The sequence below is a fragment of the Somniosus microcephalus genome, chromosome 4, assembly GCF_052327205.1.
Source record: "Somniosus microcephalus isolate GS21.2 chromosome 4, FLI_Smic_1.0, whole genome shotgun sequence".
Classification (NCBI taxonomy): domain Eukaryota; kingdom Metazoa; phylum Chordata; class Chondrichthyes; order Squaliformes; family Somniosidae; genus Somniosus; species Somniosus microcephalus.
In genome coordinates this window covers 59,344,728-59,371,745 of record NC_140990.1, presented here as the reverse complement: position 1 = coordinate 59,371,745, position 27,018 = coordinate 59,344,728, and the positions used below count along the sequence as shown (strand labels likewise).

The window sequence follows — 27,018 nt, the reverse complement described above, 5'->3', positions numbered from 1 at the left end:
GGCTAAGCCAAAACCCAATTTCTAGGCCAATATACCCACCATACTGGTTTGCAGTCGGTCCTGATTATTTGAAAGGCTGGAGACAAGTTATTAAATGGCCTAATCTCTACAATCCTGGGGGGCTCACCATTGACCAGAACCTTAACTGGACCACCCACATAAATACTGTGGCAGTATGGGCAGGTCAGAGGCTGGGTTTCCTGCAGCGAGTGTCTCAGCTCCAGACTCCCCAAAGCGTTTCCACCATCTGCAAGGCACAAGTCAGGAGTGTGATGGAATGCTCTCCACTTACCTGAATGAGTGCAGCTCCAACAACACTCAAGAAGCTCGACACCATCCAAGGGTACTTAAGGAAGTGGCCCTAGAAATAGTAGATGCATTGCTGATCATCTTCCAAAGTTCTATAGACTCTGGAACAGTTCCCATGGATTGGAGGATAGCTAATGTTACCCCACAATTCAAAAAAGGTGGTAGAGAGAAAATGGGGAATTATAGACCGGGAAGCCTGACATCGGTCGTGGGGAAAATGCTAGAGTCCATTTTAAAAGATGTAATAGCAGAGCACTTGGAAAACAGTGACAGGATCGGACAAAGTCAACATGGATTTACAAAAGGTAAATCGTGCTTGACTACTGGAATTTTTTGAGGATGTAACTGGTAGAATAGATAAGGGAGAACCAGTGGATGTGGTGTATTTGGACTTTCAGAAGGCTTTCGATAAGGTCCCGCATAAGAGAATAGCGCGCAAAGTTAAAGCACACGGGATTGGGGTTAAGGTACTGTCTTGGATAGAGAACTGGTTGGCAGACAGGAAGCAAAGAGTTGGAATAAATGGGTCTTTTTCCGAGTGGTAGGCAGTGACTAGTGGGGTACTGCAGGGATCGGTGCTAGGACCCCAGCTATTAATATATATAAATGATCTAGACGAGGGAACGAGATTTAATATCTCCAAGTTTGCAGACAACACAAAGCTGGGTGGGCGTGTGTGCTGTGAGGAGGATGCAGAGAAACTTCAGTATGATTTGGACAGGTTGGGTGATTGGGCAGATGCATGGCAAATGCAGTATAATGTGGATAAATGCGAGGTTATCCTCTTCGGTGGCAAAAACAGGAAGGCAGGATATTATATGAATGGCAATAGATTGGGAGAAGGGGAAGTGCAATGAGACCTGGGTGTCCTTGTGCAACAGTCGCTGGAGGCAAGCATGCAGGTGCAGCAGGCAGTTAAGAAGGCAAATGGTATGTTGGCCTTCATAGCGAGAGGATTCGAGTAGAGGAGCAAGATTGTCTTGCTGCAGTTGTACAGGGCCTTGGTGCGACCACACCTTGAGTATTGTGTGCAGTATTGGTCGCCTTATTTGGGGATGGATGTTCTTGCCATGGAGGGAGTGCAGCGAAGATTCACCAAACTGATACCTGGGATGGCAGGAATGACGTATGAAGAGAGATTGGGTCGATTAGGCTTATACTCGCTGGAGTTTAGAAGAATGAGAGGGGATCTCATTGAAACTTATAAAATTCTAACAGGACTAGACAGACTAGATGCAGGAAGGATGTTCCCGATGGCGGGAGAGTCCAGAACCAGGATTCACAGTCTAAGGATAAGGTGTAAGATATTTAGGACTGAGATGAGGAGGAATTTCTTCACCCAGAGAGTGGTGAACCTGTAGAATTCTCTACCACAGAAGGCAGTTGAGGCCAATTCATTAAATATATTCAAGAAGGAGTTGGATATATTTCTTAAGGCTAAAGGGATCAAGGGAAATGGGGAGAAAGCAGAGACAGGGTACTGAATTTGGATGATCAGCCATGATTTCATTAAATGGCGGAACAGGCTCGAGGGGCCGAATGGCCTACTCCTCCTATCTTCTGTGTTTCTATGAGAGCGAAGAGGGGGTCATGAAATAACACTGGCGGGCAAAATAAAGGAAAATCCCAAGGTGTTTTAGTAGTATATTAAGGGAAAGAGGATAGCCAAGGAAAGAGTAGGGCCCATTCGGGACTAAAGTGGCAATCTGTGTGTAGAGCTGGAAGATTTAGGTGAGGTTTTAAGTCAATATTTTGCATCTGTGTTCACTATGGAGAAGGGTGATGCAGGCATAGAAATCAGGCAGGGGGATTGTGATATACTTGAACAAATTAGTATTGAGAGGGAGGAGGTACTAGCGGTTTTAGCGGGCTTAAAAGTGGATAAATCCCCAGGCCCAGATGAGATGTATCCCAGGCTGCTGTGTGAGGCAAGGGAGGAGATTGCAGGGGCTCTGACACAAATTTTCAGAACCTCTCTGGCCAAAGGGGAGGTGCCAGAGAACTGGAGGACAGCTAACGTAGTACCATTGTTCAAGAAGGGTAGTAGGGATAAACCAGGTATTATAGGCCAGTGAGCCTAACATCAGTGGTAGGGAAATTATTGGAAAAAATTCTGAGGGACAGAATTAATCTCCACTTGGATAGGCAGGGATTAATTAGGGATAGTCAGCATAGCTTTGTCATGGGGCGATCATGTCTGACCAATTTGATTGAATTCTTCAAGGCGGTGACTAGGTGTGTGGATGAGGGTAGTGCAGTTGATGTAGCCTACATGGACTTCAGTAAGGCTTTTGACAAAGTCCCACATGAGAGACTGGTCAAGAAGGTAAGAGCCCATGGGATCCAGGGCAATTTGGCACATTGGATCCAAAATTGGCTTAGTGGCAGGAGGCAGAGGGTGATGGTCGAAGGTTGTTTTTGTGACTGGAAGCCTGTGTCCAGTGGTGTACCGCAGGGATCGATGCTGGGACCTTTGCTATTTGTAGTTTACATTAACGATTTAGATATGAATGTAGGAGGTATGATCAGTAAGTTCGCAGATGACACGAAAATTGGTGGAGTGGTAAATAGCGAGGAGGGAAGCCTCAGGCTACAGGACGATATAGATTGGTTGGTTAGATGGGCAGAACAGTGACAAATGGAATTTAACCCTGAAGAGTGTGAGATGATGCATTTTGGGAGGACAAACAAGGCAAGGGAATACACAATGAAAGGTAGGACCCTAGGAAGTACAGAGGATCAGAGGGACATTGGTGTACATGTACATCGATCCCTGAAGGCAGCAGGACAGGTAGATAAGGTGGTTAAAAAGGCATATGGGATACTTGCCTTCATTAGCCGAGGCATAGAATATAAGAGCAGGGAGGTTATGATGGAGCTGTACAAAATGCTAGTTAGGCTGCAGCTGGAATATTGTGTGCAGTTCTGGTCGCCACACTAGAGGAAGGATATGATTGCATTGGAGAGGGTGCAGGGGCAATTCACCAGGATGTTACCTGGGCTGGAGCACTTCAGCTATGAAGAAAGACTGGACAGGCTGGGGTTGTTTTTCTTAGAACAGAGAAGGCTGAGGGGGAACCTGAGTGAGGTGTACAAAATTATGAGTGGCATAGATAGGGTAGATAGAAAGAAACGTTTCCCCTTAGTAAAGGTGTCAGTAACCAGGGGGCATAGTTTCAAGGTAAGGGGCAGGAGGTTTAGAGGAGATTTGAGGAAAAACTTTTTCACCCAGAGGGTGGTTGGAATCTGGAACTCACTGCCTGAAAGGGTGGTACAGGCAGGAACGCTCACAACATTCAAGAAGCATTTAGATGAGATTTGAAACACCATAGCATACAAGGCTACGGACCAAGTGCTGGAAAATGGGATTAGATTAGACAGGGCTTGAAGGCTGGTGCGAACACGATGGACTGAAGGGCCTCTTTCTGTGCTGTATAACTCTATGACTCTATCCAAGACAAAGCAGCCCGCTTGATTGGCACCCCATCCACCACATTAAACATTCACTCCCTCCACCACTGGCGCACCACAGCTGCAGTGTGTACCATCTACAAGATGCACTGCAGCAACTCGCCAAGGCTTCTTCGGCAGCACCTCCCAAGCCCGTGACCTCAACTACCTAGAAGGACAAGGGCAGCAGGCACATGGGGACACCACCACCTCCAAGCTCCCCTCCCAAGTCACACACCATCCTGACTTGGAAGTATATCGTCGCTGGGTCAAAATCCTGGAACTCCCTCCCTGACAGCACGGTGGGAGTTCCTTCACCACACGGACTGCAGTGGTTCAAGATAGGTGGCTCACCACCACCTTCTCAAGGGCAATTAGGGATGGGCAATAAATGCTGGCGTTGCCAGCGACACCCACATCCCATGAACGAATAAAAAAATCATCCCATATCACCTGTACAGGGGCTCAGTAATGTTTCATTCATCAGAAAAAGACAAAGTACAACAACATACTGGTCAGCTTAACAAAATCTCATAATGTTTATGAGGCCAGAAACAAAATAGTCTCTAATAAATCTAGAAGGGAATTCAGTAGAAATTTCTTTACCCAGAGAATGGTGAGAATGTGGATCTTGCTACCACAAGGAGTAAATAGCATAGATGCATTTATGGGGAAGCCACATGAGGGAGAAAGGAATGGGAGGATATGCCACAGAACTCAGCAATGTAATCAACAACATAGAAACATAGAAGATAGGAGCAGGAGTAGGCCGTTCGGCCCCTCGAGCCTGCTCCGCTATTCAATGAGATCATGGCTGATCATCCAAATTCAGTACCTGGTCCCTGCTTTCTCTCCATATCCCTTGATCCCTTTAGCCTTAAGAAATATATCCAACTCCTTCTTGAATATATTTAATGAATTGGTAAATATATTCAAGAAGGAGTTAGATATATTTCTCACTTCTCCAGATCACTAGTCTAGGCCTCTGAATAAATAGTCCAGTAGCATAACCACTATGGTACGGTACCCGTACTCATGTCCCCCTTTTCCCAGCCCAGGGGCAGTGAAGCTGATTTTCAGGCCCCAGCTGCTGCACAGGTTGGTTGAAAGGATCCTCCAACCAATCAGGGAGCCTGAGGGGCGGGACTTGTGCCGCATGATTGTCTGATCCACAGGGCAGCGAGTTTCTCCAGTCCCTTGTTCAGGGCCCGGGGCCAGGGGAGGCTGTGGGCCTTTATTCCCCTTATTGGACACAAGGCTCTTTGGCTCACAACACACTGGCTCAGGTTTTAAAAACAGGTTTACAGGAAACAGTAGAATCGACCCACCGCAGTCACACAATGTGGACACTCTGGTGTGTCAGCGGGTGGGATACACCAGGGAATCCTTTTCCACACACTGAGGTTGACTCTAATGAGCGGGAGTCCCAGGGTTTCCGATACTAGATAATCAAGCTCACAAGAACACAAATTGCCTCTTCAGGCTTTATTAAGAGCGCTGCATAACACCGATCGGGTGATAATTCCCTCAATCTGGAGAATAGAAGTACAGTGGATTCGCGCGCGATCTTCTCGCGTCTGTTCCAACTGACAACGGCTTAAGTGGCCTGTTCTTATACACAAGCTTGGTTACCGCTCAGGAAATGGGATTGTTTGGACCCGTCTGTTGACCACCTCCTGAACTCCTGCTAATTCAGGGAATTTAGTCCGTCTGTGACCAGACTATCACCACAAACCTGTCTAGTTATCACACCTATATGGTCCGTGAGGTTATTATTAGATTCACACCCAGACATTGTGCCTTCACTTGTCTGGCACTCCATCCCATAACACGGGTACAGGAGCTCAGTAATGTTTCATTCATCAGAAAAAGACAAAGTACAACAACATACTGGTTAGCTTAACAAAATCTCATCATAATTATGGGGCCATAAATATAAAAGTCACTAATAAATCCAGTAGTGAATTCAGGAGAAACATCTTTACCCAAAGAGTGATAGAGTGGGGAACTCACTACCACAAGGAGTAGTTGAGGTGAACAGCACAGATGGATTAATGAGGAAGCCACACAAGGGAGAAAGGAATGGGAGAATGTGTTGATCAGTTTAATTGAAGTAGGGTGGGTGTGGGGCATAAACACTGGCATGGACCAGTTGGGCCGAATGGCCTGTTTCTGTGCTGTACATTCTATGTAACACCATCAACAGTCAATCGAAGGGAATCATCAGCACAACAGTCTTAAAGATTAAACAGCAGTACAAGAATTTCTAAAACATTCATCTATTCCATGTTCATGTCGCCCCAGTTTTCTACAGGGCCCTGAGCTACAGAACAGTGTGAACTCAACTCGCTGGTGTTTCAGCAGAGTTGAGGACTGGAAAATGGGATTAGATTAGACAGGGCTTGAATCCCTTCCCACACACAGAGCAGGTGAATGGCCTCTACCCAGTATGAACTCGCTGGTGTCCCTTCAGATTCCCGGAGCTTTTAAAGCTCTTCCCACAGTCAGAACATTTAAACGGTCTCTCATCTGTCTGAAATTGCTTGTGTGTTAGCAGGTGGGCTGACTGGGTGAATCCCTTCCCACGCACGGAGCAGGTGAACGGCCTCTCCCCAGTGTGAAATTGCTGGTGTCCCTTCAGATTCCCAGTGCGTTTAAAGCTCTTCCCACAGACAGAACATGTAAACGGTCTCTCATTAGTGTGAGCTCGCTGGTGTCCCTTCAGATGCCCAGAGCTTTTATAGCTCTTCCCACAGTCAGAACACTTATATGGTCTTTCATCAGTGCGATATCCCTGGTGTCTCAACAGGTGGGATGACTGAGTGAATCCCTTCCCACACATGGAGCAGGTGAACGGCCTCTCCCCAGTGTGAACTCGCTGGTGTGTCAGAAGGGTGGATGGCCGAGTGAGTCCCTTCCCACACACGGAGCAGGTGAATGGCCTCTCCCCAGTGTGAATTCGCTGGTGACTCACCAGGCTTGATGAATGAGTGAATCCCTTCCCACACACAGAGCAGGTGAACGGTCTCTCCCCAGTGTGAACTCGCTGGTGTCTCACCAGGCTTGATGACTGAATGAATCCCCTCCCACACACGGTGCAGGTGAACGGCCTCTCCCCAGTGTGAACTCGCTGGTGTGTCAGAAGATACGAAGACCAATTGAATCTCTTCCCACACACGGAGCAGGTGAAGGGTCTCATTCCAGCTCCCTCCGGCTTGTATCTCTTCAGCTCCTGCGACCTTTGAAAGCTTTTCTCAGTCGGAATGTTTCACCGGCCTCTCCCCAGTGTGAACTCGCTGGTGTGCCAACAGATTCGAGGACCGAGTGAATCCCTTCCCACACACGGAGCAGGCGAACAGAATCTCTCCTGCTCTCTCCAGCTGGTGTCTCTTCAGATCCTGGGACCTTTTAAATTTTTTCCCACAGTCAGAACATTTAATCGGTCTCTCATCACTGTGAACAAGCTGGTGTCTCAGGAGGGTGGCAGAATGAGTGAATCGCTTCAAAAACACGGAGCAGGTCAACGGTCTCTCATCGGTGTGGACAAGCTGGTGTCTCAGCAGCACGGAGGGTGCAATTAATCCCTGCCCACACACGGAGTGGGTTAAAGGTCCCTCCCTCATGTGAATTTGCTGGATCGGATGACTGAGTGAATCCCTTCCCACACACAGGGCCTGGGTTTCCCCCAGTGTGTGGCCACTGGTGTCGCTTCAGGTATTTGTAGATTTTGAAGCTCTTTCAGAACATTTAAAAGTTCTCTCCCCAGTGTGAACTCACGGGGGTGCCAGCAGATTGGAGGAGCGACTGAATCAGGTCCTGAGGAATCGCGTAACTCTCAGATCTTGAGGTGATGTTTGGTTTGAGCTTCCTGTCTGTAAATGCTCCACTTCTAAAACCCTGTAAAAAGGAGTGTAGAAAGGGTAAGGGGGGAGCAGGGTTTTTTTTGGCTTATTTTGCCTCAAAGAACAAACAGGGTAGAGCCGGTCCCACTGGTGTCCAGCCGTGCCCACAATAACCAGTGGGCCAGAAACAGCCCAATCCACCTCACTGACTTGGCCCTGAAGTCAAATCAAGTCTCATCAAAGTCTCATCAAATGACATCCTTTGTGACTGTGACAAAGGTTAACTATCTCTCCTCGTCCTTCCTGACTTTTCTGCAGCCTTTGACACGGTTGACCACTCCATCCTTCTCCCAACTCCTCTCCACCGTCGTCCAGCTGGGTGGGACTGCACTCACCTCGTTCCATTCTTATCTATCTAATCGTAGCCACAGAATCACCTGCAATGGCTTCTCTTCCCACTCTCACATCGTTACCTCTGGTGTCCCCCAAGGATCTATCCTTGGGCCCCTCCTATTTCACATCTAAATGCTGCCCCTTGGCGACATCTGAAAACACAGCATCAGTTTCCACATGTACGCTGACGACACCCAGCTCTACCTCACCATCATTTCTCTCGACCCCTCCACGATCTCTAATCCGGTTCTGGGTGAGCAGAAATTTTCTCCAATTAAATATTGGGAAGACTAAAGCAATTGTTTTCAGTCCCTGCCACAAACTCTGTTCCCTAGCCACTGACTCCATCCCTCTCCCTAACATCTCTCTGAGGCTGAACAACACTATTTGCAACCTTGGTGTCATATCTGACCCTGAAATGAGCTTCCGACCCCATATCTGCAGCATAACAAAGACCGCCTATTTCCACCTCGGTAACATGGCCCGGCTCCACCCCTGCCTGAGCTCATCCGCTGCTGAAACCCTCATCCGGGCCTTTGTTACCTCTAGACTCGACTATTCCAACACACTCCTGGCTGGCCTCCCACATTCCAGCCCATGTAAACTTGAGGTGATCCAAAACTACCCGTGTCGTAACTCAACGCCAAGTCCCGTTCACCCATTACCCCTGTGCTCGCTGACCTACATTGGCTCCCGGTTAAGCAGCACTTCGATTTCAAAATTCTCATCCTTGTTTTCAAATCCCTCCATGGCCTCGCCCCTCCCTATCTTAGTTATTCCCTTCAGCCTCACAACCACCCGCCGCCCGTGATAGAATCACAGAAAAAATTACAGAAGGAGGCCATTCGGCCCATCTTGTCCGTGGCGGCCGATTAAGTGCGATCCACACAGATCCCACTTTCCAGCACTTGGTCCGTAGCCTTGTAGGTTACGGCACTTCAAGTGCATATCCAAGTACTTTTTAAAATGTGATGAGAGTTTCTGCCTCTACCACCCTGTCAGGCAGTGAGTTCCAGACCCCCACCACCCTCTGGGTGAAAACATTTCTCCTCTACTCATCTCTAAACCTCCGACCAATTACGTTAAATCTATGCCCCCTGGTTGTGGATCCCTCTGCCAAGGGAAATAGGTCCTTCCTATCTAGGCCCCTCAGAATTTTATACACCTCAATCAGGTCTCCCCTCAGCCTCCTTGGTTCCAAAGAAAACAACCTCCTCCCCCCGAGACATCTGCGCTCCTCCAATTCTGCCCTCTTGAGCATCCTTGATTATAATCGCTCAACCATCAGTGGCCGTGTCTTCTGTTTCCTTGGCCCTAAGCTCTTGAATTCCCTCCCTGAACCTCTCCGCCTCTCTTTCCTCCTTTAAGACACAGAAACATAGAAGATAGTAGCAGGAGTAGGCCATTCGGCCCCTCGAGCCTGCTCGGCCATTTAATGAGATCATGGCTGATCATCCAATTTCAGTACCCTGTCCCTGCTTTCTCCCCATATCTCTTGATCCCTTTAGCCTTAAGAAATATATCTAACTCCGTCTTGAATATATTTAATGAATTGGCCTCCACTGCCTTCTGTGGTAGAGAATTCCACAGGTTCACCACTCTCTGGGTGAAGAAATTCCTCCTCATCGCTGTCCTAAATGGCTTACCCCTTATCCTTAGACTGTGACCCCTGGTTCTGGACTCCCAGACCATCAGGAACATCCTTCCAGCATCTAGTCTGTCTAGTCCTGTTAGAATTTTGTAAGTTTCAATGAGGTCCCCTCTCATTCTTCTAAACTCTAGTGAGTATAAGCCCAATCGACCCAATCTCTCCTCATGCGTCATTCCTGCCAAGGCGCTCCTTAAAACATAGAAAAATAGAAGGTAGGAGCAGGAGTAGGCCATTCAGCCCCTCGAGCCTGCTCCGCCATTCAATGCGATCATGGCTGATCAACCAAGTTCAGTACCCGGTACCTGCTTTCTCCCCATTCCCCTTGATCCCTTTATCCTTAAGAAATATATCCAACTCCTTCTTGAATATATTTAATGAATTGGCCTCTACTGCCTTCTGTGGTAGAGAATTCCGCAGGTTTACCACTCTCTGGGTGAAGAAATTCCTCCTCATTTCTGTCCTAAAAAGCCTACCCCTTATTCTTAGACTGTGACCCCTGGTTCTGGATTCCCTGACCATCATTGCATCTAGTCTGTCCAGTCCTTGCATCTAGTCTGTCCAGTCCTGCCAGAATTTTATAAGTTTGAATGAGATTCCCTCTCATTCTTCTAAACTCCAGCGAGTACAAGCCCAATCGACCCAATCTCTCCTCATACGTCATTCCTGCCATCCCAGGTATCAGTCTGGTGAACCTTCGCTGAACTCCTTCCATGGCAAGAACATCCTTCCTCAGATAAGGCGACCAAAACTGCACACAATACTCAAGATGTGGTCTCACCAAGGTCCTGTACAACTGCAGCAAGACATCCCCTTTCCTGTGCTCAAACCCTCTCGCTACGAAGGTCAACATGCCATTTGCCTTCTTAACCGCCTGCTGCACCTGCATGCTTACCTTCAGTGACTGGTGCACAAGGACACCCAGGTCTCATTGCACTTCCCCTTCTCCTAATCTATTGCCATCAGATAATAATCTGCCTTCCTGTTTTTGCCATCAAAGTGGATAACCTCACATTTATCCACATTATATTGCATCTGCCATGCTGCTGCCCAATCACCCAACCTGTCCAAATCATACTGGAGTTTCTCGACATCCTCCTCACAGCACACACGCCTACCCAGCTTTGTGTCATCTGCAAACTTGGAGATATTACATCTAGTTCCCTCGTCTAGATCATTGATATATATTGTGAATAGCTGGGGTCCAAGGACATCAGAGCGTCGGCGGGAATCTCAAGCGGCAGAGCGGGGTATAAAAGTCCCCAGAGACCAGGTAAGGCCTCACAGCGTCAGCGGGAAACCTGAGCGGCAGAGCGGGGCTGTAAAAGTCCCAGAGACCAGGTCAGGCTTCACAGCGTCGGCGGGAATCCTGAGCGGCAGAGCGGGGCTATAAAAGTCCCAGAGACCAGGTAAGGCCTCACAGCGTCGGCGGGAATCCTGAGCGGCAGAGCGGGGCTGTAAAAGTCCCCAGAGACCAGGTAAGGCCTCACAGCATCGGCGGGAATCCTGAGTGGCAGAGCGGGGCTATAAACGCCCCAGAGACCAGGTAAGGCCTCACAGCGTCGGCGGGAATCCTGAGCGGCAGAGCGGGGCTATAAAAGTCCCAGAGACCAGGTAAGGCCTCACAGCGTCGGCGGGAATCCTGAGCGGCAGAGCGGGGCTGTAAAAGTCCCCAGAGACCAGGTAAGGCCTCACAGCATCGGCGGGAATCCTGAGCGGCAGAGCGGGGCTATAAAAGTCCCAGAGACCAGGTAAGGCCTCACAGCATCGGCGGGAAACCTGAGCGGCAGAGCGGGGTATAAAAGTCCCAGAGACCAGGTAAGGCCTCACAGTCTCCAGTCTGGAAGGAGAGAGGTAAAAAGTAATCCAAGTGTGACGTCACCAGAAAGTGGGTAAGTGATTGGTTGGTGAGTATTTCTCCCTTTTAAGCTTAAATCTCTTTGGTTTATAGTTTCTAAGGTGTGATATTCACCATCTAGAATCGGGGCAGAGGATATTTAAGAATAATATTAATAAATTTAATTAATTACATAGAATGGGAGATCAGGCGATGTGTTGCTGCTGCAATATGTGGGAGCTGGTGAACACCACTGATGCTCACGGTGATCACATTTGCAGTAAGTGTTGGCTGCTCGAGGAACTCCGGCTCCGTGTTGAAGAGCTGGAGTACGAGCTTCAAACACTGAGACACATCAGGGAGGGGGAGAGTTACCTGGACTCTGTGTATCATGAGGTAGTCACACCAGTTAGATTAATTAATTCAGATGTAGTCCGTGGCCAGGGTCAGGATGGTGTGACTAGAAGTGAGGCAGGTACGGGGATCCAGGAGGTAGTGTTGGAGGAGCCGCAGCCCTTGCACTTGTCCAACAGGTTCGAGGCTCTTACTCCCTGTGGGGGCAGGAGCAGGGACTGCAGGGAGGATGAGCAACCTGGCCACAGCACCGTGGAGCAGGGGGCCATTCAAGTGGGGGGAGCTAAAAGAAATGTTGTAGGGGATAGTATCGTTAGGGGGATAGACAGAGTTCTTTGCAGCCGAGAGCGAGAGTCCCGAAGGCTGTGTTGCCTGCCCGGTGCCAGAGTTAAGGACATCTCCTCTGGACTGGAGAGAAACTTGGAGTGGGAAGGGGAGGGTCGAGTTGTCGTGGTCCATGTTGGTACCAACGACATAGATAGGACAAGGAAGGAGGTTCTGCTGAGGGAGTTTGAGCAGCTAGGGGCCAAATTAAAAAGCAGAACCACAAGGGTAATAATCTCTGCATTATTACCTGAGCCACGAGCGAATTTGGCTAGGACAAATAAAATTAGAGAGTTAAATGCATGGCTCAAAGACTGGTGTGGGAGAAATGGGTTTTGCTTCCTGGGACACTGGCACCAGTACTGGGGCAGGAGGGAGCTGTTCCGTTGGGACGGGCTTCACTTGGCCAGTGCTGGGACTAGAGTCCTGGCGGTTCATATAACTAGGGCTGTAGAGAGGGCTTTAAACTAACTAGTGGGGGGGAGGTTCCTAGAGAGCAAATAATAAAAATGACAACAGAGAAGGTCATAGACTTAGGTAGCAGTGGGGAAATTAAAAACCAGAGCGTGTCAGGAAGGGGCAGAAGGTATGGAGTAAAAGGTAAAGCAATAAAAAGGGCAAAAGCAGGAACTAACTGTCACAAAACATCTTTGAAAGTTCTCTATCTGAATGCACGTAGCTTTCGTAACAAAATAGATGAGTTAATGGCACAAATAACTACATATGGGTATGATCTTGTGGCCATTACAGAAACATGGCTGCAGGGTGACAATGCCTGGGAATTAAACATACCAGGATATTTAACGATCAGGAAGGACAGGCAGGAAGGAAGGGGAGGTGGGGTGGCTATGTTAATAAAGGAAGGAATCACTGTAATACAGAGAAATGATATTGGGTCAAAAGGTCAGGATAATGAAACAGTTTGGGTGGAGGTAAGGAATAATAAGGGGAAAAAAACACTAGTGGGCGTAGTCTATAGGCCTCCGAACAATGGCAACTCTGTTGGACGGAGTATCAATCAGGAAATAGTTGAGGCTTGTAATAAGGGAACATCTATAATTATGGGGGATTTTAACTATCATATTAATTGGACAAATCAAATTGGGCTGGGCAGCCTTGAGGATGAGTTTCATTGAATGTATTAGGGATGGGTTTCTTGAGCAGTATGTAACTGAACCGACCAGGGGGCAAGCAACCTTAGATCTGGTCCTGTGTAACGAGATGGGATTAATTAAAAATGTCCTAGTAAAGGATCCCCTTGGAATGAGTGACCATAACATGGTTGAATTCCATATTCAATTAGAGGGTGAGAAGGTTGGATCTCAAACAAGCGTGCTAAGCTTGAATAAAGGAGACTATGAAGGTATGAGAGCGGAATTGAGTGGAGTGGATTGGGAAAATAGATTAAAGGGTAAGACGATACATGATCAGTGGTGTACATTTAAGGAGTTATTTTACTACTTCTAAAAAAAATATATTCCACTGAGAAGAAAAGGGTGTAAAAGAAAAGACAGCCATCCGTGGCTAAGTAAAGATATTAAGGATAGTATTCGACTAAAAACAAGGGCATATAAGGTAGCCAAATCTAGTGGGAGGATAGAGGATTGGGAAAACTTTAAAAGACAGCAAAAAATAACAAAAAGATTGATTAAGATTAAGGATGCCCCGGAGCATGGTACATCGGCGAGACCATGCAGACACTGCGACAACGGATGAACGGACACCGCGCAACTATCACCAGGCAGGAGTGTTCCCTCCCAGTCGGGGAACACTTCAGCAGTCAAGGACATTCAGCCTCCGATCTTCGGGTAAGCATTCTCCAAGGCGGCCTTCGAGACACACGACAACGCAAAATCATCGAGCAGAAACTGATAACCAAGTTCCACACCCATGAGGATGGCCTCAACCGAGATCTTGGGTTCATGTCACGCTACATGTAACCCCACCTGACGCAGGGTCATCCAGACCCGAGTCGACATTGGCTTGTTCTCTCTACACAGATGCGGCCGGACCTGCTGTGATTTCCAGCAAAAAAAAAATGTTTTTTGTCTGTTTTTTTGTTTTTCATACAGACCCCAGCATCTGCAATATTTGACCCCTTGTGACCCCACCTCATTGTTCTTTGATGTAATGTTTTCCTGACTGACCTGTTTGGACACCATTCACACTTTGGATTGCTGTGATTATCTCTCTGCCGAGGTGTGATAAATGGCAGTTGGAAACATTACCTGTAAACATCTGACATGATTCTCTGACTATATAAGCTGTGTCTTTATGCATTTCTCCACTTCACCTGAAGAAGGAGCAGCGCTCCGAAAGCTTGTGATTCCAAGTAAAGCTGTTGGACTATAACCTGGTGTTGTGTGACTTCTTACATTTGTCCACCCCAGTCCAACTCCGGCATCTCCACACCAAGTTATATTGCCATTGTTTTGTGAATTTTTGCTGTGATCGAGGTGCTGGATGTCCATGCCTGGGGAATGGGACATTCTATCCTCATGAGCACCGAGTGTCAGCATCCAGCAATCTCTGGTCAGGGACTGTCTTTTTAAACTGCCTCACCTGAGCTTTTTGACTCCCTGATTTCATTATTAAACATTCCAGAGTTTTTGCAGACTGACCAAGGCTGAACAGATAAATGTGAGGTATTACATTTTGGTAGGAAGAATGGGGAGGTCACTTATCACTGGAAGGGTGCGAGTCTAGGTGGGGTAGAGGAGCAAAGGGATCTTGGAGAACAAATACACAAATTACTAAATGTTGCGACACAAGGCCATAAAAAAAGCAAACCAAGCACTAGGGTTTATTTCTAGAGGGATAGAATTGTAAAGTAGTGAAGTTATGCTAAACCTGTATCGAACCTTGGTTAGACCACACTTAGAGTACTGCGTACAGTTCTGGTCGCCATATTATACAAAGGATATAGAGGCACTGGAGAGGGTGCAGAGAAGATTTACAAGGATGATACCAGAAATGCGAGGGTATACATATCAGGAAAGCATCAACAGGCTGGGTCTCTTTTCTCTTGAAAAAAGAAGGCTGAGGTGTGACCTAATATGTACATGTCAGGGAACATGTAGGTAAGGTTTTAAATGAATATTTTGCATTTGTGTTCACTATGGAGAAGGACGATGTAGGCATAAAAATCAGGCAGGGGGATTGTGATATACTTGAACAAATTAGTATTGAGAGGGAGGAGGTACTAGCGGTTTTAGCAGGCTTAAAAGTGGATAAATCCCCAGGCCCAGATGAGATGTATCACAGGCTGCTGTGTGACGCAAGGGAGGAGATTGCAGGGGCTCTGACACAAATTTTCAGAACCTCTCTGGCCACAGGTGAGGTGTCAGAGGACTGAAGGACAGTTAATGTAATACCATTGTTCAAGAAGGGCAGTAGGGATAAACCAGAGAATTACAGGCCAGTGAGTCCAACAACAGTGGTAGGGAAATTATTGGAAAAAATTCTGAGGGACAGAATTAGTCTCCACTTGGAGAGGCAAGGATTAATCAAGGATAGTCAGCATGGCTTTGTCAGGGGGAGATCATGACTAACCAATTTGATTGAATTTTTTGAGGGGGTGACTAGGTGTGTGGATGAGGGTAGTGCAGTTGATGTAGTCTACATGGACTTCAGTAAGGCTTTTGACAAAGTCCCACATGGGAGACTGGTCAAGAAGGTAAGAGCCCATGGGATCCAGGGCAATTTGGCACATTGGATCCAAAATTGGCTTAGCGGCAGGAGGCAGAGGGTGATGGTCGAAGGTTGTTTTTGTGACTGGAAGCCTGTGTCCAGTGGTGTACCGCAGGGATCGGTTTTGGGTCCCTTGCTGTTTGTAGTGTACATTAATGATTTAGATATGAATGTAGGAGGTATGATCAGTAAGTTTGCAGATGACACGAAAATTGGTGGAGTGGTAAATAGTGAGGAGGGAAGCCTCAGGCTACAGGACGATATAGACGGGTTGGTTAGATCGGCAGAACAGTGGCAAATGGAATTTAACCCTGAAAAGTGTGAGGTGATGCATTTTGAGAGGACTAACAAGGCAAGGGAATACACAATGAATGGTAAGACCCTAGGAAGGACAGAGGATTAGAGGGGCCTTGGTGTGCATGTACATAGATCCCTGAAGGCAGCAGGGCAGGTAGATAAGGTGGTTAAGAAGGCATATGGGGTACTTGCCTTCATTAGCCGAGGCATAGAATATAAGAGCAGGGAGGTTATGATGGAGCTGTACTACACGCTAGTTAGGCAACAGCTGGAATACTGTGTGCAGTTCTGGTCACCACACTATAGGAAGGATGTGATTGCATTGGAGAGGGTGCAGGGGCGATTCACCAGGATGTTACCTGGGCTGGAGCGCTTCAGCTATGAAGAGAGACAGGACAGACTGGGGTTATTTTCCTTAGAGCAGAGAAGGCTGAGGGGGGACCTGATTGAGGTGTACAAAATTATGAGGGGCATCGATAGGGTAGATAGAAAGGAACTTTTCCCCTTAGTAGAGGGGTCAATAACCAGGGGGCATAGTTTCAAGATAATGGGCAGGAGGTTTAGAGGGGATTTGAGGAAAAACCTTTTCACCCAGAGGGTGGCTGGAATCTGAAACTCACTGCCTGAAAGGGTGGTAGAGGCAGGAACCCTCAAAACATTCAAGAAGTATTTAGATGAGCACTTGAAACGCCATAGCATACAAGGCAACGGACCAAGTGTTGGAAAAAGACAGGGCTTGATGGCCGGCGCAGACACGATGGGCAGAAGGGCCTCTTTCTGTGCTGTATAACTCTATGACTCTATGAACAGTTTCTCCCTCTTTGCTCGATCAAAACCCCTCATCATTTTGAACACCTCTATTAGGTCTCCTCTTAACCTTCTCTGCTCTAAGGAGAACAACCCCAGCTTCTCCAATCTCTCCACATAACTGAAGTCCCTCATCCCTGGTACCATCCTGGTCAACCTCCTCTGTATACTCTCCAAGGCCCTGACATCCTTCCTAAAGTGTGGTGCCCAGAACTGTACACAGGACTCCAGCTGAGGCCAAAACCCTGCAGCTGTACAAAACCCTGGTTAGACCACACCTGGAGTACTGTGAGCAGTTCTGGGCACCACACCTTAGGAAGGATATATTGGCCTTGGAGGGAGTGCAGCATAGGTTTGCCAGAATGATACCCGGACTTCAATGGTTAAGTTATGAGGAGAGATTATACAAATTAGAGTTGTATTCCCTGGAATTTAGAAGGTTAAGGTGTGATCTGATCAAAGTTTTCAGGATATTAAGGGGAACAGATAGGGTAGATAGAGAGAAACTATTTCTGCTGGTTGGGGATTCTAGGACTGGGGACATAGTCTAAAAATTAGAGCCAGACCTTTCAGGAGTGAAATTAGGAAACACTTCTACACACAAAGGGTGGTAGCAGTTTGGAACTCTCTTCCGCAAATGGCAATTGATGTAAGATCAATTGTTAATTTTAAATCTGAGATTGATAGGTTTTTGTTACCCAAAGGTATTAAAGGATATGGGCCAAAGGCGGGAATATGGAGTTAGGTCACAGATGAGCCATGATCTCATTGAATGGCGGAACAGGCTCGAGGGGCTGAATGGCCTCCTCCTGTCCAATATTCCTCACTAGTGATTTGTAAAGGTTTAGTGTAACTTCCTTGTTTTTGTATTCAATGGCCCTCTTTGCAAAGCCAAGTATCCCATACGCTTTCTGAACCGCCTCACCAACTTGCCGCAGCACTTTCAAAGATTTGTGAATATGGACCCCCAGGTCCCTCTGCTCTTGCACCCCCTCAAAATAGTCCCATTTAGATTATACGGCCTCTCCCTGGTGTTTCTCCCAAAGTGCATCACTTCACACTTATCCTCATTTAATTGCATCTGCCTTGTGTCTGCTCATTTCACAGTCTGTCTCTGTCCTTCTGAAGTCTGCTACTACTATGCTCACTATTTACTACGTTGCCAAGCTTTGTATCATCCATAAACTTTGAAATTGTACACCTATACCCAAGTCCAGGTCAGTTATATATAACAAGAAAAGCAATGGTCCTAATCCCGACCCCTGGGGGAACCCACTGCATACTTCCCTCCAGTCAGAAAAACATCCCTCAGCACTGCTCACTGCCCCCTCTCCCTTAGCCAATTATATACCCAAATTACCATCAGCCCTTTAATTCCCTGTGCTTCTCTTTTCCGAGTAAGTCTCTTATGTGGTACTTCATCAAATGCCTTTTGAAAGTCCATGTATATAACATCTACTGCAATACCTTCATCAACCCTCTGTTACTTCATCAAAGAACTCAATCAGGTTAGTCAGATACGATTTCCTTTAACAAATCCATACTGGCTGTCCCTTATTAACCCATGCTTCTCCAAGTGAGAATTAATTTTGTCCTTGACAATGGTCTCTAGTCGTTCACCCACCACTGACATTAGACTGATTGGCCTGTAGCTACCAGGTTTATCCCTCTCCCCTTTTTTAAACAGGGGTGTAACATTTGCAATCCTCCAGTCTTCAGGCACCACTCCCATATATCTGAGGGAGATTGAAAGATTGTGGTCAGAGCTTCTGCTATCTCCACCCTAGCTTCCCTCAGCAACCTAGGATGCATCGCATCTGGACCGGGTGACTTGTTAACTTTGAGTGATGACAACCTATTTAGCATCTCCTTTCTATCCATTTTTATCCAATTTCTCTACTTCCCCCTCCTCTACTGCGACATTAACTTCATCCTCTTCTTTTGTGAAGACAGATGCAAAGTGCTCATTCAGCACCTCAGCCACACCCTCTGCCTCCGTATGATCATAATACAGTCAAGCACAGTCAGCATGGTTTTATGAAAGGGAAATCACGTTGACAAATTTGCTGGAGTTCTTTGAGGATGTAACAAGCAGGGTGGATAAAGGTGAACCAGTGGATGTGGTGCATTTGGATTTCCAGAAGGCATTTGATAAGGTGCCACATAAAAGGTTACTGCACACGATAAGAGCTCATGGGGTTGGGGGTAATATATTAGCATAAATAGAGGATTGGCTAACTAACAGAAAAGAGAGAGTCGGGATAAATGGGTGAAATGCAGGTAGAATGTTCCCGATGGTTGGGGAGTCCAGAACCAGGGGTCACAGTCTAAGGATAAGGGGTAAGCCATTTAGGACAGAGATGAGGAGGAATTTCTTCACCCAGAGAGTGGTGAATCAGTGGAATTCTCTACCACAGAAGGCAGTTGAGGCCAATTCATTAAATATATTCAAGAAGGAGTTAGATATATTTCTTAAGGCAAAAGAGATCTAGGGATTTGGGGAGAAGGCAGGGACAGGGTACTGAATTTGGATGATCAGCCATGATCTCATTGAATGGCGGAGCAGGCTCGAGGGGCCGAATGGCCTACTCCTGCTCCTATTTTCTATGTTTCTATGTATTTTCAGGTTGGTAAACTGTAAGAAAAATAAAAAAGCAAATTATTGTGTAAATGGAGAGAGATTACAAAATGCTGCAGTACAGAGTGACCTGGGGGTCCTTGTTCATGAAACACAAAAAGTTAGCATGCAGGTACAGCAAGTAATCAGGAAGGCAAATGAAATGTTGGTCTTTATTGCAAGGGGGCTGGAGTATAAAAGCAGGGAAATCCTGCTACAACTGTACAGGGTATTGGTGAGACCACACCTGGAGTACTGCGTACAGTTTTGGTCTCCTTATTTAAGGAAGGATATACTTGCGTTGGAGGCAGTTCAGAGAAGGTTCACGAGGTTGATTCCAGCGATGAAGGGGTTGACTTATGAGGAAAGGTTGAGCAGGCTGGGCCTATACTGATTGGAATTTAGAAGAATGAGAGGTGATCTTATTGAAACATATAAGATACTGAGGGGGCTCGACAAGGTAGATGCAGAGAAGATGTTTCCCCTCGTGGGGGAATCTAGAACTTGGGAGCATAGTCTCAGAATAAAGGGTCATCCTTTTAGAACTGAGATGAGGAGGAATTTCCTCTCTCAGAGGGTCGTAAATCTGTGGAATTCTCTGCCCCAGAGAGCTGTGGAGGCTGGATCATTAAATACATTTAAGGTGGAGATAGACAGATTTTTGAACAATAAGGGAGTGATGGGTTATGGGGAGCAGGCAGGGAAATGGAGCTGAGCCCAAGATCAGGTCAGCCATGATCTCATTAAATGGCGGAGCAGGCTCGAGGGGCCAAGTGGCCGACTCCTGCTCCTATTTCTTATGTTCTTATGATGAGATCCTATTTGGTCGCTAATCGGCCCCACCATTCCTTTAACTATCCTTTTACTTTTCATATGTTTATAGAATATTTTTGGGTTCCCTTCTATATTACCCCTAATCTTTTCTCATATTCTCTCTTTGCCCTTCTTATATCCTGTTTCAATTTCCCCCGCACTCTCTGTATTCTGCCTGGTTTTTGACTGTATTCTGTACCTGACATTTGTCGTAAACCTCCTTTTTCTGTTTTATTCTAATCTCTATATCCTTTGCCATCGGGAGCTCTAGCTTTGGATGGCCCATCTTTCCTCCTTATGGGAATATGCTTGGTTTGTATCCGAACTATCTCAGCTTTGAAGGCCTGCCATTGGTCATTCACTGTTTTCCTGGACAATCTTTGTTTCCAGTCCACCTGAGCTCGATCCCTTCGCAAATCACTGAAATTGGCTCTCTTCCAGCTGGGTATTTTCACCGTTGATTTTATTTTGTCCCTTTCCATAACTACTTTAAACCTAATGATATTGTGATCACTGTTAACCAGATCCCTCCTGCCCCAGAACCGATGAGAGACCCTTTAAATGATCTGACTGTGCAAAGAGGTTTCAGAGGTCATCCAACCTGCTGAGTCACCAGCCTGTTCACACAGATCCTCAAAAAAGGAAGATGTTTTAGAAAGGCTGGCGACACTAAAAGTTCGCAGCCATCTCAGAGCAGTGTCCCTTTAATTACAATCTTGCAAAACAAGGAGAATTACTGTCCCTTTAACTACCACAAATCCCTGTGTGGAGGAGAGGGGGAGATACAGTCTGTCCCAGTAACTGTCGCAGAACAGAATCAGCGACTCTGTCCCATAAGGGCTTGACCCTCCCCCACTCCCTTCTTTTCCTCAAGCGTCTCATCCTTAAAATTCTCATCCTTGTTTTCAAATCCCTCCATCACCTCGCCCCTCCCTATCTCTGTAATCTCTTCCAGCCCCTACAACCTTCCGAGATATTAGCGCTTCTCTAATTCTGGCCTCTTGAGCATCCCCGATTTTAATCGCTCCACCATTGGTGGCCGTGCCTTCAGTTGCCTGGGCCCTAAGCTCTGGAATTCCTTCCCTAAACCTCTCCATCTCTCTGCCTCTCTCTCCTTCTTTAAGATGCTCCTTAAAACCTACTTCTTTGACCAAGCTTTTGGTCATCTGCCCGAATATCTCCTTATGTGGCTCGGTGTCAAATTTTGTTTTATAACGATCCTGTGAAGAGCCTTGGGATGTTTTACTACATTAAAGGCGCTTTATAAATACAAGTGGTTGTTGTTTCCTGAAACTAATAATAAATTCCCCAGAGGGGAAAAAACTTGTATTTTTACTCCCAAATATTAAAAAGTTTGTGCCACAGAAGCACGAGGTTTATCTGCTTTGATTCCTGAATTAAAAAAGACTGTATTGCAATCTGAGCCAGTGTGTTGTGAGCCAAAGAGCCTTGTGTCCAATGAGGGGAATAAAGGCCCACAGCCTCCCCTGGCCCTGGGCCCTGAACAAGGGACTGGAGAAACTCGCTGCCCTGTGGATCAGACAATCAGCCGGCGCTAGTCCCGCCCCTCAGGCTCCCCGATTGGTTGGAGGACCCGCCGCCGGCTCGCTCCTCCAGCCCCGCCCCGCTCGCTCCCTATTGGTCGGAAGCTCCCGTCAATCAGGCCCTGGGCCCGGGTCACGTGTCCCTCACTGACTTTACAAAGAAAGCCCCGCGCGGTCGCCGGGCAGAGCTGCTGGTCGGTGGGAGTGGGGTTGGGAGATTATTAAACTGCGGGTAGGCCGCGCCGCAGGGTTTATAAAGTTGGAGAACGGCCTCAGGCCCGAATGAGATCCAGCGGCCCGGTCTCTGTTCCACCGGACGGCAGCTGTGAGGCTTTTTCTCGGTGACAAGCCCGGGTTATGCGCTGCCATCTTGGTGGTGGAAAGACAGACCCCTTCCACCTGCAGCATGGCGCATGCGCGGCCATCTTGGTGCAGGAACAAAGTGTGGGCGGGGCTTCAGGGTCCCCGTGACCAGAAGAGACAATCATTGACTCATTGATTTTATTCTCACTCTGCACACAGCGGGTGGAGAACTGAACCCAACCAGAGCAGAGAGAGGGGGAAAACTGGGAGTGGAGGAAAGAAATGTTGGAGATGGTGCGATGGGTTTGGATTTCAGCACAGGGAGGAGGGAGAGTGTGTAGGATGGGGATTTACAGCTTTGGGGAACAAGAGAGGAAAGAATGTTCCACAGAAACTAGAATTGTCTGTTCTGAATTTCTATCCTGTATTTACAGTGATGTCTTTTGTAAACTCCTTTTACAGGGTGTGAGAAGGGGAGGATTTGCAGATGGGAAACTCAAACCAAACATCACATCAAGATCTGGCAGGGTCACTCCATTCATCAGGACCTGAATATCATTGACCTTTGAATATAGAAGGAGAAATGTTTGTCTGTTCTGTCTGTGGGAAAAGATTTCAAACATCCGTGTGACTGGAAAACACATGCCTGAGTGAAAGTGTTCCAGTGCACTGACTGTGGAAAGAGTTTTAATCAGTTACACAGCCTGAAAAATCATCACACCATTCGCAGTGGGGGGAAACCATACACGTGTTCTGTGTGTGGATGAGGCTTCAACTGATCGTCCAACCTGGAGAAACGCAAGGACACCCGCACCACGGGGAAACCGTGGAAATGTGGGGACTGTGGGAAGGGATTTGATTGTCCATCCAAGCTGGAAACTCATCGGCACAGTCACGCCGGGGAGAGGCCGTTCACCTGCTCCATGTGTGGGAAGGGATTTGCAGAGTTATCCAAGCTCCAGATACACCAGCGAGTTCACACTGGGGAGAGACCGTTCACGTGTATTGAATGTGGGAAGCGATTCATTCAGTCATCCAGCCTTCATACACACCAGCGAGTTCACACTGAGGAGAGGCCATTCACCTGCTCCGTGTGTGGGAAGGGATTCACTGGTTCATCCACCCTGCTGAGACACCAGCTTTCTCACACTGATAAGAGCCCATTTAAATGTTACCCCAGTTTTATCCCCAGAATTCTGCTAATTAGTCCTCTTCAAGTACATGTACAATTACCGCTTGAAAGTTGCTGTGGAACCTGATTCCAGCATCCTTTCAGAAGGTGCGTTCCAGATCTTAACAACCCTCTGTGTGAAAACAATCCTCATTTCCCCTCTCACTCTTTTAGCAACTATTTTAAATCTGTGACCTTTGGTTACCGACCCACTTGCCAGAGTGAACAGTTTCTCCCTACTTGCTTGATTAAAACCCCTCATCATTTTGAACACCTCTATTAGGTCTCCTCTTAACCTTCTCTGCTGTAAGGAGAATAATCCCAGCTTCTCCAATCTCTCCACATAACTGAAGTCCCTCATCCCCAGTACCATCCTGGTCAACCTCCTCTGTACCCTCTCCAAGGCCTTGACATCCTTCCTAAAGTGTGATGCCCAGAACTGTACACAAGACTCCAGCTGAGGCCAAAACCCTGCAGCTGTACAAAACCCTGGTTAGACCACACCTGGAGCACTGTGAGCAGTTCTGGGCACCACACCTTAGGAAGGATATATTGGCCTTGGAGGGAGTGCAGCGTAGGTTTACCAGAATGGTACCCGGACTTCAAGGGTTAAGTTATGAGGAGAGATTATATAAATTTGGGTTGTATTCCCTGGAATTTAGAAGGTTAAGGTGTGATCTGATCAAAGTTTTCAGGATATTAAGGGGAACAGATAGGGTAGATAGAGAGAAACTATTTCCGCTGGTTGGGGATTCTAGGACTGGGGACATAGTCTAAAAATTAGAGCCAGACCTTTCAGGAGTGAAATTAGGAAACACTTCTACACACAAAGGGTGGTAGAAGTTTGGAACTCTCTTCCGCAAACAGCAATTGATGCGAGATCAATTGTTAATTTTAAATCTGAGATTGATAGGTTTTTGTTACCCAAAGGTATTAAGGGATATGGGCCAAAGGTGGGTGTATGGAGTTAGGTCGCAGATCAGCCATGATCTCATTGAATGGCGGAACAGGCTCGAGGGGCTGAATGGCCTCCTCCTGTTCCTATGTTCCTAACTAGTGATTTGTAAAGGTTTAGTGTAACTTCCTTGTTTTTGTATTCAATGGCCCTATTTACAAAGCCAAGTATCCCATACGCTTTCTGAACCAACTCACCAACTTGCCGTGGCACTTTCAAATATTTGTGAATGTGGACCCCCAGGCCCCTCTGCTCTTGCACCCCCTCAAAATAGTCCCATTTAGATTATACGGCCTCTCCCTGTTGTTTCTCCCAAAGTGCATCACTTCACACTTATCCTCATTTAATTTAATCTGCCTTGTGTCTGCTCATTTCAGTCACTCTCTGTCCTTCTGAAGTCTGCTACTACTATGCTCACTATTTACTATGTTGCCAAGTTTTGTATCATCTGTAAATTTCAAACTTGTACACCTATACCCAAATCCAGGTCAGTTATATATAACAAGAAAAGCAATGGTCCTAATCCCGACCCCTGGGGGAACCCACTGCATACTTCCCTACAGTCAGAAAAAACATCCCTCAGCACTGCTCACTGTCTCCTCTCCCTTAGCCAATTATACCCAAATTACCATCAGCCCTTTAATACCATGTGCTTCTATTTTCCAAGTAGGTCTCTTGTGTGGTACTTTATCAAATGCCTTTTGAAAGTCCATAAGAACAGAAGAAATAGGAGCAGGAGGAGGCCATACGGCCCCTCGAGCCTGCTCCGCCATTCAATAAGATCATGGCTGATCATCGACCTCAACTCCACTTTCCTGCCCGATCTCCATATCCCTTGATTCCCCTAGAGTCCAACAATCTATCGATCTCAGCCTTGAATATACTCAAAGACTCAGCATTCACAGCCCTCTGGGGCAGAGAATTGCAAAGATTCACAACCCTCTGAGTGAAGAAATTCCTCCTCATCTCGGTCTCAAATGGCCAACCCCTTATCCTGAGACTATGCCCCCTAGTTCTAGACACTCCAGCCAGGGGAAACAATCTCTCAGCATCTACCCTGTCAATCCCCTTCAGAATGTTGTATGTTTCAATGAGATCACCTCTCATTCTTCTAAACTCCAGAGAGTATCGGCCCATTCTACACAATCTCTCATCATAGGACAGCCCTCTCATCCCAGGAATCAATCTAGTGAACCTTTGTTGCACCACCTCCAAGGCAAGTATATCCTTCCTTAGATAAGGAGACGAAAACTGTGCACAGTACTCCAGGTGTGGTCTCACCAAGGCCCTGTACAATTGGAGCAAGACTTCCTTACTCTTATACTCCAACCCCCTTGCAATAAAGGCCAACATGCCATTTGCATTCCTCATTGCTTGCTGTATCTGCATGCTAGCTTTCTGTGTTTCTTGCATGAGGACACCCAAATCTCTCTGAACACCAACATTTGAAAGTTTCTCATCATTTAAAAAATATTCTATTTTTCTATTCTTCCTACCAAAGTGAATAACCTCACATTTCCCTACATTACACTCCATCTGCCACCTCACTGCTCACTCCCTTAGTCTATCTATCTCCCTTTGCAGACTCTTTGTGTTCTCCTCACAGCTTACTGTCCCACCTAGCTTTGTATCACCAGCAAACTTGGATACATTACACTCGGTCCCTTCATCTAGGTCATTAATATTGATTGTAAATAGCTGAGGCCCCAACACTGATCCCTGCAGCACCCCACTAGTTACAGCCTGCCAACCTGAGAAAGATCCGTTTATCCCTACTCTCTGTTTTCTGCCCGTTAACCATTCCTCTATCCATGCTACTATATTACCCCCAACCCTTTGTGTAATAATCTTTTATGTGGCACCTTATCGAATGCCTTTTGGAAATCCAAATATACTACATCTGTCAGAATTTGCAATAATTTACAGTTCTGAAGATTAATTTTTTTGATTAAAGAATCCCTGGGCGATGTGCTTTTAAATTTCCAGGGATAAAAATGGCAGTCACCACATGGCCGAAAACAAAGGACAATGCTTTGTTTACAAAGCAATTGAATGCTATTAGCATTTGTTTTTATATCGAGTGGATACATCTAAACTGCAGAAGAGACTTTTGTATCTTGAATGGGATCCGTTTAAGAATTGAATGGGTCTAAATCACTTAACATTCTGGACAATAGAGCAGTTGTATTTCCCTTTTGTTTCTGCCCAGGGAGCTCCAGAAGACACATTAACCCAGTCTAACCACTTTGAGTTAGCCAATCACAGCTTTCTCTTGTGTATTGGACCCTTTGGGTGGGGAATTTTGCACACAGCCCTTGCAGGGCAGAACAGCAGGGGCCTCACCAGGTATAAAGATAGTGGCTGAGAAGCTATCTCTCTCTCTCTCTTACTTTGCTGGACCACAGGTGAGCAGGGTGTTCTGACTCCTCGGCAAGGCAACCTAGCAGGAGTTTGGGGTGGTGATTTGAGGGTAATTGCTAAGATTGTTTAAATAACATTGTAGTCATTGTATCCCTCGTTTTCGCCATCTGCAACCCCCCTGTTATATAGTTTTACTGTAATTACTGTGTTCGTGTGGTATAGTTTATTCTTTTGATTGTAGTTTATTTAGGTAATAAAACTCGATTTTTCTCTCATCCAAACTACTTGTCCGTTTTAATATCA

At 46.7% G+C, this 27,018-nt stretch overlaps 1 pseudogene; it reads right to left on the bottom strand.

Moving 5' to 3' along the window:
• The window catches only part of LOC147119002 (uncharacterized), a 69,552-nt pseudogene extending 47,219 nt beyond the window's left edge, over positions 1–22,333 (bottom strand).
• Positions 22,334–27,018: the final 4,685 nt, after the last annotated feature.